General features: G+C 35.1%; 1 pseudogene; it reads right to left on the bottom strand.

Annotated features, from left to right (window-relative positions):
- Positions 1-9,137: 9,137 nt before the first annotated feature.
- Positions 9,138-10,537, bottom strand: LOC122904032 (annotated as a pseudogene).
- Positions 10,538-15,585: the final 5,048 nt, after the last annotated feature.

The raw sequence follows: 15,585 nt of genomic DNA on the forward strand, positions 1-15,585 counted from the left end.
TTATCTCATTATAGTTTTGATTTGCATTTCCCTGATGATAAATGATGATGAATATCTTTTGGCCATCTGTGTGTCTCCTTTGGGGAAATGTCTATTCTGCCTATTTTGAATTATTATTTTGGTTTAGATTACTTTGAAGTTCCTTATGTATTTTGGATACTAACCCTTTTTGGATATGTCATTTGAAAATATCTTCTCCCATTCCTTCAGTTGTCTTTTAGTTTTGTTGATTGTTTCCTTCATTGTGCAGAGGGTTTTTATTTTGATGAAGTCCCAGTAGTCCATTTTTGCTTTGTTCCCCTTACCTCAGGAGACCTATCTAGAAAAAAGTTGCTACAGCTGCTGTCAAAAAGTTACTGCCTGTGTAGTTTTCTAGAATTTTTATGGTTTTGGGTCTCATGTTTAGGTCTTTAGTCCATCTTGAATTTTTGTAAAGTATTTTTGTGTACAGTTTAAGAAAGTGGTCTGGTTTCATTCTTTTGCATGTTGCTGTCCAGTTTTCCCAACACCATGGATTAAAGAGACTGTCTTTTCCCCATTGCATATTCTTTCCTGCTTTGTCAAAGATTAATTGACCATATAATTGTGGGTTTATTTCTGAATTTTATATGCTGTTCTACTGATCTCTGTGTCTCTTTTTGTGCCAGTATCAAACTGTTTTGATCGCTCCAGCTTTGTAATATAACTTGAAGTTTGGAATTGTGATGCCTCCCACTTTGCTTTTCTTTTTCAGGGTTGCTTTGGCTATTTGGGGTCTTTTGTGGTTTCACACACATTTTAGAATTGTTTGTTCTCTGAAAAATGCTGTTGGTATTTTTTTTTAAGATTTTTTATTTATTTATCAGAGAGAGAGAGGGAGAGAGCGAGCACAGGCAGACAGAATGGCAGGCAGAGGCAGAGGCAGAGGGAGAAGCAGGCTCCCTGCCGAGCAAGGAGCCCGATGTGGGACTCGATCCCAGGATGCTGGGATCATGACCTGAGCCGAAGGCAGCTGCAACCAACTGAGCCACCCAGGCGTCCCTGCTGTTAGTATTTTGATGGGGATTGCATTAAATGCGTAAATTGCTTTGGGTAGTATAGACATTTTAACAATATTTGTTCTTCCAATCCATGAGCATGGAATGTCTTTCCATTTTCCAACTTCTCTGAGTTGCCTTCAGTGTCTTTCATCAGTGTTCTATAGTTTCAGAATACAGGTCTTTCACCTCTTTGGGTAAGTTTATTCCTAGGTATCTTATAATTTTGTGTGCAATTGTAAATAGAATTGTTTTCTTAATTCTCTTTTGCTGTTTCAATATTGGTGTATAGAAATGCAGTAGATTTCTGTACATTGATTTTGTATCCTGTGACTTTATCAAATTCATCTACCAGTTCTAGGAGTTTTTGGTAGTCTTTTGGGTTTCCTATTTGCAATATCATCTGCAAACAGTAAAAGTTTTACTTCTTTCTTACCGATTTGGATAACTTTTATTTCTTTTTGTTGTCTGATTGCTGTGACTAGGACTCTGAGTACCATGTGGAATAAAAGTGGTGAGAGTAGACATCCGTGTCTTGTACTTGACCTTATAGGAAAGTTTTTCAGTTCTTTAAGGATGATATTTGCTGTGGGGTTTTCACAGATGGCCTTTATTGTGTTGAGGTATGTTCCTTCTTAACATACTTTATTGTGAATTTTTATCATGAATGGATGTTATGCTTTGTCAAATACTTTTTCTGCATCTAATTGAAATGATCATATGGTTCTTATCTTTTCTCTTATTAATGTGATGGATCACATTGATTGATTTGCAAATATTGATCCACCCTTACAACCTAGGAATAAATCCCATTTGATTGTGGTGAATGATTTTTTTTAAATAATATTGTTCAATTTGGTTTGCTAGTATTTTATTGAGAATTTTTACATTTTTGTTCATCAAAGATACTGACCTGTAGTTCTCTTTTTTAGTGTTTTTTTTTTTTCATCTGGTTTTGGTATTAAAGTAAAGCTGTTCTCACAGAATCAATTTCAAAGTTTTCCTTCCTTTTCTTATTTTTGGAATAGTTTAAAGAAGTATAGGTGTTAAACCTTCTTTAAATGTTTGGTAGAATTAACCTGTAAAGCCATCTGATCCTGAACTTTTGGTTTTTTGGGGGGACTTTCTTGATTACTGACTCAATTTCCTTGCTGGCTATTGTTATTAGTTCTGTTCAAATTTTCTATTTCTTCCCATTTCAATTTTGATAGATTATATGTTTATACGAACTTATCCATTTCTTCTAAGAAGCTGTCCAATTTGTTGGCATATAGCTTTTCTCTCCTTTTTTATGATGATTTATTTGAGAGAGAGAGAGAGAGCGTGAGCAAGAAGGGCAGAGGGAGAGGGCAAGAAAGAGACTCTCAAGCAGACTCCATGCTAAGCCTGACTTGTGGCTTGATCTTACAACTATTAGGACACAACTTGGACTAAAACCAAGAGTTGGATGCTCAACCAGCTGTGCCACCAAGGTGCCCCAGCATATAGTTTTTCATAATAATTTCTTATGATTGTACTTGTGTGGTGTTGGTTGTTATTTCTCCTCTCTCATTTGTGATTTTATTTTGATTTTATTTATTTGAGTTCTTTCTCTTTTTTTCTTGATAAGTCTGGCTAGAGGCTTATCAATTTTATTGATTTTTTTTTCCCAAAGAAACAGCTTCTGGTTTCATTGATCTGTTGTTGTTGTTGTTTAGTTTCTACATCAATTATTTCTGTTCTAATCCTTATTATCTTCCTTCTCAGCAATATATTTCAACAGCAATTTACAATAGACTGAGTCAACTGATCCTACCATACTTCCCTCTTTCTCCACTTAATGCTTTTTCTTCTTTCTTCATCTATCTTAAGTTTCATAGATAGTAGTTATAGTCATGCCCTTCCGTATATCCTGCATCTGTTCTCTCAGTTCCATAACTCTGTCCTGTGAAACGGAGTATCCTGTGAAACTTCCAAAAAAATCACTACTCAGTTTAATCTCTCCTCTTGCTTTATATAAACCCCATGAGCTGGTAATAACTATAGAAGAATTCAAAACCATATTCATGACCACACACTTCAGGTGAGCCATGAATGCTATCAGACCATCAAAATGCATGTCAAAGTCTAGTCACCCCCCTCTTCTCTTGGAGGACCATTGCATATCTTCTGTACTTTCCTGAAACATCATTAATTGAGTTAAACTTCCTCTCCTTTCCTCACTTCCAGCTGATGATATGCTTCCTTACTGAGAAAATTAAGCAACTGGAAGAGAACTTCCACAGACTACAACCACAGCATATTTCCACTTATAAGTATCTGCACTCACATACTTTGCTTTTCTATTTACTCCAGATCAACTACCCACGAGCCAGTCTGAGACAAATCTCCCCCCTTGTGCTCTAAATCCCGTCTGCTGTTGCCTACCCAAAAATACAGCTTTGTCAAATTTTCTTTCTTTCCTATATCAGCTCTTTATAGATCATTCCCCTCAGCATATACATATCTGTCATTTCTCCTAACATATAAAAAAAGGACAATGCTAGATCCCACTTCTGGCTGGTATAACTTTTCCCTCACTCTCCTTTGCATTACAACTCCTTGAAACACATGTCTATAGGACTGTCGCCAAGTGCACCTTTTCCTTTCTCTTTCAGATTTACTCCATTCAGATTTGCATTCCCTCTATGTCACTTAAAACTGCTTTTTCTAAGGTCATCAGTAGTATCTATATTGCTAACTACTATTCAATTCCCATTCCTCCTCTTACTTATGAATGGCATCTAATGAAGCTAATCATGTTCATTTCCTTGATACACTTTCATTATTTGGTTTCTAGGACGTAACACTCAGTTGCTCCTTCTCAGTTTCCATTACCTTGCATTGCATTTCCCTTCTTCCCACTCTTTGACATGACAGCACACCAGAGATCCATCCTTGCTAATATTTGCTATCTACTTTATTTCTTTCGTGATGGCATCCAGTCTAAAGGCTAAAAATGTCATCTATGTACCATTAGACAGTTTGCTTCTAAACACCAGGCCCCTATTACCAAGTACACATTGAATTGGAGATCTAATAGGTATTTCAAACTCAGTATGCCTAACATGAACTTTCAATCTTAACTTAATTATAAGTTCCATCCATACCACTCCCTATCTCAATTAATGACAATGCTATCCTTCCAAATTGTAGGCCAAAAATAAAAAACCAAACGACAACAACAAAAGCCCTTGGAATCGGTTCTAACTTCTCATCTTGCAAATCTCAAGTTTGAATGTTTTTTGAAACTGAGTTTTAACACACAGTGAAGTACAAAAAAGTCATTTTTTACTAATTTATTTCCCTACATAACCACCATCCAGATTGAGATATAGGCGATTATCACCAGCCCAGAAGTCTACCTCATTTCCTTTTAAGGTCAATACACTTTCTTCTGACCTTTATCAAAATAAAGAGTAACTACACTTCTGATCTTTATCACAATAGATTAGTTTAGCCTATTCTTGACCATGAATAAATGAAACTAGACAATATATATGTTTTTTGCCTCAATATTATATCTGCTAGATATAATGTGTTCAGTAGTTGTGTTGTTTTTTTTTTTTCCCCATTACTAGGTCTTATTTATTCACTATCAAGTTGGACAATTAAAATGTTTCTAGATTCATACTATTATGAATAAAGGTAAAATGACCACTTTTTACACAGCTTTTGATAGACATATGCAATATTTCTGTTGCATGCATACTTAGAAGTATAATTTCTGGGTAATATGGGTACACACATGAGCAGCATTAGTAGATTCTGCCAAAGAAATGCCCAAAATGATTCTATCAGTTTATACTCCTTCCAGCAATGTGTGATAGCCAGAGTTCCAATACATCCTTGCCAACACTAGATATTCTTAGTTCTTTTAATTTTAGTCAGGCTTGTGGGTGTGTAGTAGTATTTTATTATGGCTTTCAAATGTAATCCTGATGGCTAATTCTGTTGATCGCCTTTTCATATGCTTATCTGCAATTTGTACATTCTTTTTTATACAGAGTCTGTTGATATTTCTGTCCCATCATTTTTTTATTGCTTTTTCCCTATTGATATGTTAGAATTTTTTTATAGTTTGCATATGTGTTGTTTGTGTGATATATGCACTAAAAATAACTTTTTCCAGTGTTCGGTTTACTTTTTATTTGTAAAATCTCTTTTGATGAATAGAACATCTTAATTTTTATAAAGTTCACCAATTCACCAATTATCTTTTATAGTGTGTTTTTCATTCCTATATCCTTTAACTACCCCAAGGTCCTGATGGTATTCTCCTACATTTTTTCCTGAGAGCTTTATAGCTTACCTTTCACATTTCAGTGTATGCCCTATTTCCAGTTGATTTTTGTTTACAGCATAAGATAGGGGTTCAGATTCATTTTTTCCCCAATGGGTATCCAATTGATTCATCACTGTTTATTTAGGTCTTCTTTAATTTTTCTTAGCAATGGCTGTAGTCTTCAGTCGTGTTACATTTATTCCTAAGCATCTAATTTCTTGGAAACTCCTATATGTAACTCTATATCTCATTTTCTAATTCCTTATTCCTGGAATGTAGAAATACAGTTTATTTTTAATATTGATCTTGTATCCAGTGACCTTGCTAACTTCACTTATAAATTCTAATCATTTGTAGGTTCCTTTATATTTTCTAGATACTCAAATATGTTACTGAAAATTATGATGGTTTTACTTTTTTCTATCCAGTCTTTATAGAATTTATGTTCTTGAGTTTTTACAGTGTTTGGGAGTTCTAGTAAAACTTGAATAGACTTGATGGAATTGGACCAATTTGTCTTATTCCACCCTCATAGGGAAAATGTTCAATATTTCGTTATTAGTTACCATGTTAACCATAGGTTTTTGTAGACATACTTTGCAGATGAAAGAGGATCTCTTCTATTCCTATTTGTTGACATTATTTTTTTCATCATGAATTGACATTCAATTTTATCAAATGCCTTTTCTGCATCTCTTTAGATGATTGTATGATTTTTGTCACTTATTTTGTTAATGTGGTCAGTTACAATTATTGATTTTTCTTATGTTGAAAACTATCTTATGCCACTGGAATACACTTCACTTAGTCATGAAGTATTATATATTGCTGGATTTGATTTGATAATATATGTTCAAGTTTGTGCATCTATTCACAAGGAAGAAATTGGCATGTAATTTTTCTTCTTTGCAATGCAATGCCAATTATTACCTATTGAGAAACAAAAAATATGAAGTGTTCTATTTTAATTATTTGCTGGAAGTGATCTCACTAATTGAGATTATTCCATGTTAAATCTCTGGAAAGCTGAAAATTGTGGCTTTAGATTCTTTAATGGGTATAGGAATGATCAGAATTTCTATTTTTATGCCAATTTTGGAAGCAAGGCCAGCTTCATGGGCATAGAGCCTATGAAGTCATATCTACTTATAAATGTCTTACACATAATTTAATGCTTTATTGTCACCATCTTTAAATTTTTTATTAATGTTTGAACAAAAAAACTTCTTATTTTGCACTGGACTCCTCAAATGATAAGAGTTATTCATGTTTTGTCATATGTGGTCTTAAAGGTATTTGCTTATTTTATCTAACTTATCAAATTTATTAGTATTAATTTGTTAATAAACATTAATTCTGTTTTCAGTATCTTTAGGATTTGTAATATCTGGGTTTTTATTATTTATGATATTAATAATTTCTATTCTTTTTCTTTACTATCTTGCTATTAACAAAATACTTCATTAATCTTTATTGAGAAAAAATTTTTCCTGTCTTTATTTTCTTTAAAATTATGTCTGCTTTTTGGGGTGCCTTGGTGGCTCAAACAGTTAAGTGTCTGCCTTTAGCTCAGGTTATGACCCCAGGGTCCTGGGATCTAACCCCGCATCTGCTTTGGGCTCCGCTGCTTCTCCCTCTCCCTCTGCCATTCCCCCTGCTGCTACGTGCTTTCTCTCTCTCTCTCATTCTCTCATTCTTGCTCTTGTTCTCTTTTCAAATTAATAAATAAATAAATAAAATATTTTTTAAAAATTATGTCTGCTTTTTGAAATTTTAATTACTGTTATCTTTATTAACTTCCTTCTACTTTTAAGGAATATTTAAATATGTTTGATTCATAGTTAATTTTCTAGTTTCTCGAGATAGTAGATTGGAACATTGATTTTCAACCCTTGTTCTCAATATACTAAAAATTTCCCTTTGGCCACCATTTTAAATGCATCTCAGAATTTCTGATATGTCAGATTTTTTTCATTCAATTTAAAATATAATTCATTGTGATTTTTTTGACACATCTGTTATATAATAGTGTGGGTTTAATTTCAAAACACTTAGAGATTTTCCAATAATCTTATGTTGATTTCTAGTTTCTCTTGTATTTAAAGAATATACTCCTTAGGATTCCAATTCCTTGGAATGTACCTATGTACATTACCTACTTAGATTAGCAAATGGTCCATTTGGTAAATACTTCAGATGCACTTGAAAATGCTTATTCTGATTATGTTGGGTATAGTGTTCATTCAGTTGTTTAAATTTCCTAGGTCTTTTGTTTTTTCTTGTTCATTTACTAAAAAGTTTTAAAATATCAAATTACAAGATTTGTATTTCTCTTTTTCATTTTCTTCAAAGTATTAAGCTTTTTAATAGAGGTGTAAACATTTATAATTATTATTTCTTCCTGTTGATTAAGTTAACCTTTTATTACTGTGAAATGTTCCTCATACACTTTGTTTACTCTTGTCAGTCTTCTTTCTCTTCTATTGATAAGCTACAACAGCTTTCTTTTGATTTTTCATTGCATGTTATTTTCTGCTCTTTCTGCTTTCAGATATTTGTAACTATATATGAAGTATGTCTCCTGTAAACAGTATTGCATTAGATTTTAAATTTTTATTTGTGTTTTTTTTTGTTTGTTAATCTAATCTGGCCATTCTCCCTTTAACTGGAGTACTTAGTCATTTACTGTTACTGAGATGGTTGAGATTAAGTCAACCATCTTATCATGGTTTTCTAATTGTTTTATTTTTGTTTCTTCATTTCTCTTTTCTGGCCTTCCTTTGGATTAATCATCGTTCTGTTTTTTTATTCCTTCTTTCCTCTATTGGTTTCTAGATATATATTTTTTTGTTATTTCATTGATTACTCTTAATATCACCGTATGAATTCTACACGGTAAGTTATAATACTTCCCAAAGCATACAAGAAACTAAAATAGTTTAATTCCATTAACAAGAACACCTTTGTTGCCATCAATTTAATATACTTTAAATATAAGATTTTATATGCATAAGATATAATAGTTAATGGTTTTAAATAGAATGTTCATTTATAATTTTGTAGGGTTTTGTTTTGTTTTGTTATTTACTGGAAACAACAAACTACAGGAAACTGAAAAAGGAGTACAGTAAGAATTCCTTAAAATAAAAATAAAAAGAACATATACGATTGTATCTTCAAGAATTTTCATCGAACATTATGAGCCATCAGGTTAAGGAATCCCCATTCTCTAACAAAAACAAACTGAGAAAGGGCAGTATGAAAATATTCTAATGCAGTGCTGCCCAACACAACTTTCTGTGATGATGGAAATGTTCAATTAGGTCTGTGTTGTCTAATATAGAATCTACTAACCACATGAGTGGTTAACACTAGCTAATGTAGTTGAGGAACTGAACTTTTAATATAGTTTAAATAGCCACGGGTGGCCAGTAGTTACCAGTTGAACAGCACAGTTAATGCCTCATGGCTCAAAACCAATGGTTTCTCTGGGGGATTTTTCTAATCACTGTTGAAGGGTGTAGAGGGTTGGGGGTGGAAAGAGAGGAAAGTTCTTAACAGATCTAGTTAGTTACTTAAACAAGTTCTGAAACTCTCCACAGCTTTCAACTTCTTTTTTTTTTTAAGATTTTATTTATTTATTTGACAGAAAAAGACACAGCAAGAGAAAGAACACAAGCAGGGGGAGTGGAAGAGGGAAAAGCAGGCTTCCTGCCACACAGTAGGGAGCCCGATGCAGGGCTCTATCCCAGGACCCTGGGCTCGTGACCTAAGCCGAAGGCAGGCATTTAATGACTAAGCCACCCAGGTGCCCCTCTCCACAGTTTTCAGAGGCAGGGGCTGGGAAAGGACTCTAAGGGAGACCTGAGTATGCCCTTGAACTCCTGGCTAATGACAATGGGAGTAAAAGGCCTAGGATTTGGCTCACTCAAATAGGAAAAGGCCTGTGGTGCCACACACAGAATCTGAGGCTTGGGCCATCTGTGCATGGAAATCATCGCCGTGGGGCTGGTGGGGATGCTTATTTTTGGACAGGGTTTCCAGGGCTAAAAGAGGATTTAGAGGAGGGAGGACCTGAGGGCCCTTTCTGGCCACCTGCAGGATAGATAAGCCCTTTGTTTTTAGGGAGTAAGGTCTTTTTCTTGCTTTTGAATACTTTTCTGGGATCCAGCTTGTTCGCAAAGGAATTGGTCCCTTCTGCAAGGAGGTTTCAGTTGTAGGTGATAGGTTTATACATGTTGAACCAATTTTTGGCCTGTGAACTAATGCCATAGCTGGTGAAGGCATATTGCCACTGCGGCAAGCCCAGGTGCATGATAAAAAGGCGAGAGTAAGTGGTAAAGGTATTTGTGAGAAAATGCCAGGATAACGCTCTATCCAGGAACCAGATCTCAGGGTCTCATGAATGTTGGTTTTCATCTTTTGTAGATGAGGCAAACCTCCTCATTCATATTGCAAGGATCCAGCTCAAAAACCACACTGGGAGAATCAAAGTGAGGTTTTTCTCGCTGGTTCTCACCAGCTTCAGGTGTATCAACTTCCAGGTCTGCCAGAGTTGGTGCATTGGGGGTTGAATACACAGAAGACTGGTTGGGTTGAGTCAGGTTTGAGATGCAGTCACTTGCCATCCTGCCCAGTGGAATAGTGTGCTCATCCAGCTTCACATTCCATGTCATGTGTGGGCCATTGTTCATCAGATAAATATGCATCACATTCTCAGGTAGCACATGGTTATTGTTTTTGTTCCCATGAGGAAATCCTATGACACTTGGCAGGTGGTTTTCTATAGTAGTGACTTCTGTCACACATGGCGAAGATTCTAGGCTGCGGGGCATCCCCAAGGTCACCTTCTTCTGGTGCAGCTCACTGCAACCTGGTGGCAGCATACCATCCATGGGTCACGTTCCCACTCCAGGCTCATTTCTAGTTTTCCATGTTTACATCTTCAAGTGCTCTCATTCCATTTTGCAGTTATGTGCTTCCATCTGGGATCATTTTCCTTCAGAACTCCCAGAAATGTTTCTTGTAGTGGAGATCTGCTGGCAACAAGTTCTCTCAGCTGTGTTTAACTGTAAACATCTTTACTTATCCTTCGATTTTGAGGGATTTTATACTGGATATAAACTATCAGTTTGCAGGATTTGTTTGTTTTCCTTTAGTGCTTTCAAATGTTAATCTTTCATTTTCTGACTTCCATAGTTCCTGTTGAAATGTCAGTCATTAGTCTTTTTGATGCTTATTTGGAAGTATTATGTCTGTTTTTCTAGGTATACAAAGATTGTCAGTCTGTTTTTAGCTTGCAGAAGATTGCCTATGATGTGCCCAGTTGTGTTTTGTTTGTTTAGTTTTCTATTCTGTTCGGGATATATAGAGCTTTTTGAATGTAGAGTCATATGTATTTTAATGAGTTTGGATAAATTCTTAGCCAATATTTCTTCTAATACTGCTTTTTATATTCAATATAATATTTCTTATTGTACATAAAACCTTTCTTACCTCTTTGTTCAAATGTTACTGTGTTTTATTGAGGAAGTATCTCCTGATCTACTGGACTTTGCCACAACTATCATACTCTGAGCTTTCCTGTAACAAGGTCACATAATCAATTTAAGAGTTGAGAAACTACTAAATTAATGCGGCTTTCTCACATTTCATGCAATAATGTAAGCTCATAATCCAACAGGCAGAGGAAAAAACAAATAACATCACTTTTTCCACAAACTAGAAGAAAGTATCTTTAAATCATATAACTAACAAGGAATTCTTACTCAGGATGCCTAAAAAAATACATAAGTTAACAATAAAAGACACAGAGTCAAATGGAAAAGTGGGAAAGGAGTATAAAGTGGCGATTTATAGAAGAAGGAGAATAACCAAGAAAACATAAAAAAAAAAATCTCAATCCCATTACTAATCAAGAAAGTAAAAATGAGAGCAGTAACAAAGTACAAATTCTCACTTATATGAATGGCAATAAAGACCTGAGTAATGCACAATGTTGTGAAAAACTTGAAATATAAATTCTTAGACATTGATGACTACAAATATTTGGAGAGCAATTTGGCAAAATATAGTAACTCTAATGAATCAGTCTTTAGCAATTTCACCTTCACATACACATATATGTTCAATGAGCAATGTATATAAATATTATTATTTGTAATAACCAAAATTTGGGACTAAATTAAATAGCCATCAACAGGGAAATGAATGCACTGTGCTATATTTATGTAATGGAATACCAGGAAATAAATGTGGCAGATCTTCATGAAACAAGATAGATTTATAGAGTATGTCCAAAACATAATAGTGAAAATGCATGATGGCAATGGATACACACAGTTTGACACCATATAAGTAACTTTAAAACACATAGAATAATACTTCATATTTCTCTGGGTTATTATATTTATAATACAAGCATTAAAATATGCACAGAAAGTATACACTCCAACATCAGGAGAGCAGTTACTTCTCGTGAAAATGAGGGGAAATAAGAAAGAGGTGCATTTTGAGTCTTGAGCTCTGTTAAAATAGAAAAAGCACCTGAAACAGACTTAGAAAACTCCTATCATGTTTTTTTTTAAAGATTTTATTTATTTATTTGACAGAGATCACAAGTAGGCAGAGAGGCAGGCAGAGAGAGAGAGGAGGAAGCAGACTCCCTGCTGAGCAGAGAGCCTGATGCGGGACTCGATCCCAGGACCCTGAGATCATGACCTGAGCTGAAGGCAGCGGCTTGACCCACTGAGCCACCCAGGAGCCCCCTATCATGTTTTTTTAAAGTAGGTTGATTATATAGTTTTCTGTATATTTGAAAACTTTCATGATTAAAATTAAATTGTATAATGTAAGCTCTATTTTTATGTTAAAAATTTTAAGCTAAGTTTAAAGGGAAGTATTAACATTTAATGAAAGAAAACGTATAAAATTTTTAAAGGTTCAACCTTAGTAACAATCCTGGAAATATCAATTACAGTAATGATGAGATACCATTTTATTATAACAAAGAGGGATATTTGTTTTTCTGTTCATTTAAAACCCAGTGTGCTGGGCATTTGCATATATTCTTAGATTCTTAGATGGTGATAAACTGATATAATTTTGTAATGTAATTGGTAAGTATATACTGAGACCATTAGCATGTTTATACCTCTTGACTAAGCTACTTCCACTTCAAAGAAACAGAAATGTGGTTGATAATGACCTAGTGCTGAAATTCTGGATCATTTTAATTTTTATCCTTTTATATACTTTTAATTTTTTATATAGTATACAATATGTATAATGACACATTTTAAAATCAAAATATAATCTATTAATTTTGCATGAAAAACTTGAACTTCCTAACAATAAAACTCCTTGGAAAATAACTATATGCTGTATTAGTGCAACCAGGAAGCTGTACTAGATATGGCCAAGCCCACAGGGCAAATGATTAAACCTACTTGAGGTAGGTCCAGAAGATTCAGCTTGTCAAGAGGTTAGGAAGGAAAGATATTTGTTTCAAAGGAAAAGGAAAAAAAACTTACAATGGCATAAAATAGTGTTCCTCAAAGTGTGACACATGTATACCTCCTCATCAGCTGGAGTCATTGTAATGTACATCTTTGCTAACTCAAACCAACTAAATCAAAACTCCTGGGCATGAGGCATAGGAACCTGCCATATGCCTGGCTCCCTGGATTGTTCTCATGGACAAAATTTGTTCACTATGTTACAAAAAACAAAAACAAAAAAAAAACAACAAAAAAACCCCCAAAGTAATATGACATACTTTGGAAATTGACCATAATTTAGTTCAACTGAATTGTAGCTTATAGGTGATGGTAGAATGGGGGAGATAAATCTGGAGAGGAATGTCATGGTCCACTTGTAAGAAGTCTTAAATGGCACACTAGGAGCTTGGACAGTTAACATGAAGATTCAGTGGGAACCACTGAAGAGTTTTAAAAGGAGTAACCTGATACTGTGGCATTGGTGTGGATGACTGGATAGGGAGCAGAGAGGCACAAGGGCAACTTGGGATAATGTTTTAATTTTCCTGGAATAAGATAGCAGCATTACCATAGACTTGAATACATATACTTGGTGACAAATTGAATACTGAGTGAAGGGAGAAATGCTTTGGGATGATTCCAATTCCTTCATTTGCTTGTCTCCATTCTAGTCTTAAAACAGAATATCTAGACAAAGAATATCTTAAAACTATAAGCTGTACTTTTCTACCTTTGCTTGTTTTCTCACAAGACCTATATTTTACTAGAAATATGAAGCCTATAAAGATAAGCTTGTGTAGCCACTATAATAATACATGGGCAGACACTCTAGAGGACATTCTCTTACTGAATAATATCATTTAATAAATGTCTCCAAGATTGTTGGCAGAGAGCATGTATACTTGGAGATACTGTGATCCAGGGAATCTGAAAGGCTCCATTGCAGTTTCTGTGTTTCAACATGTGACAGTGTGTGTGCCTAGAGGAGGAATGAGTGGTGGTCCAGAGTAATTTTTTTTCTCAATAAAAGACTATTTTATTAAAAGCCAGCCCATTTCTGTGTGTCTTTTTTTGTGTCCCACAATGAGACATTCCTTTTAATCCGTCTGTCTGGTGAAACCACAGCAGTGACTGGTCTTCAGACTGACTGTGGCAAGAAGGAATTTCCCTTAGATGGCAGGATGACCTATGTCAGGTTTATATATTTCCTCATTAAAATAAAATGGCAGACATTTGGGGTATTAGAAAGTTGTTTTCTGAAGGCTCAAATTCCTACCCAACCTGAACAGAGAGCTACAGCTGTAGGCTGAATGTAGGGTGAGCAGTCCCCCTGAGGGCTTTGGCTGCAGGGAAGTTAAAGGCAGCAAATACCAATTCAAACTTCCCTATAAACCAAGAACCCCCAGAATTCTCAAAGGCTCCGAATCACTCACTGGACAGTCCCCGAGCACATAAGATCCTTCGGCTACGATCATTCTCAAAACCCACCAAAAGTAGTCCAAATGCAGGCCTTACTCAACCAAAACCTTTTAATGTTAATGCTGCTTTTTGGTTACATCCTGTATAAAAGCTATAAAAGCATTCCTCCTCCCACTCCTTTTAAAAATGTCAGTAGTTTCTTGGTTAACCTGACGTATCTGTCCTATACAGTGTCCAGCATTATGGATTTGGCTGATTGACCTTCCCTGGTTTCTTGTAAATTGTGCCTTTATCCCCAATATCGCCTCATGATCTGGCAATATGATAGTAAGATCTAAAGGTTTGGTTAACTTCATTGTTTTCTTTTTTCTTTCTGCAAGAGTCCTTCATGGGGAGTAGGTGTGTACTACTTACTGCATCATATCAAGAAATAAATAATGTCTGGTGGCACATTTTTATTAATGTTAAAATTATCCATGGATTCAGAGACATAGCCTAATTCCTGCCTTTCAACCTTTCATGCCTTGATTTCAGCATCCAAGGATGATCATTGCCCAGATGTATACTTTCATGAGAGCTCCCTTCTAACATTTCAGTGTGATTGAGATTCTCTGTGAATGACTTTCATACCCTGTTTAGTTTCCTGGTAAAATTTTAAGGATAAACAAAATAGAATAAATGCTTTATTCTTTCTCTTAATTTATCATTTTTCAAAGTAATGAGAGAGTTCCCTAATAACCTCCAAAAGTGACCAAGGAGGTGTGTAATTATTAAGTCATTCTGTATTCATTTTAATATATTCATATATATAGCAGTCATTATTTGTTTTTATGTTCATATCACCCTATTTTAGATCACTGAAAGGCCCTTAATGTTACTCTCCTGTTTTTGTGACATGATTCAAATAGCTTCCTTATTTTCTGGAATAAGATGGCCCAGGTTCATCTTATGTATTTCCTCTTCCAGACCTGGATTCAGTGATTTCTCCTAAGAACCCTGGTTCCCTGGTTCCTTCTACTGAGAAATCATATTTAGAGACCACCGTCTGAATGGGAGTTATACTTACTACTACTGAATTGTCATTGCTTCAAGGATATCTCAGTGGGAGGGTGGAAAATACTTTTTTTTCCAAAGAGAAAATAAATTTTTTTTAAGATTTTATTTATTTACTTATTTGACAGAGAGAGATCACAAGTAGATGGAGAGAGAGGCAGTCAGAGAGAGAGAGAGAGGGAAGCAGGCTCCCTGCTGAGCAGAGAGTCCTATGCGGGACTCGATCCCAGGACCCCGAGATCATGACCTGAGCCGAAGGCACCAGCTTAACCCACTGAGCCACCCAGGTGCCCGA

This window comes from Neovison vison, chromosome 4 (genome assembly GCF_020171115.1).
Source record: "Neovison vison isolate M4711 chromosome 4, ASM_NN_V1, whole genome shotgun sequence".
NCBI classification, from domain to species: Eukaryota; Metazoa; Chordata; class Mammalia; order Carnivora; family Mustelidae; genus Neogale; species Neogale vison.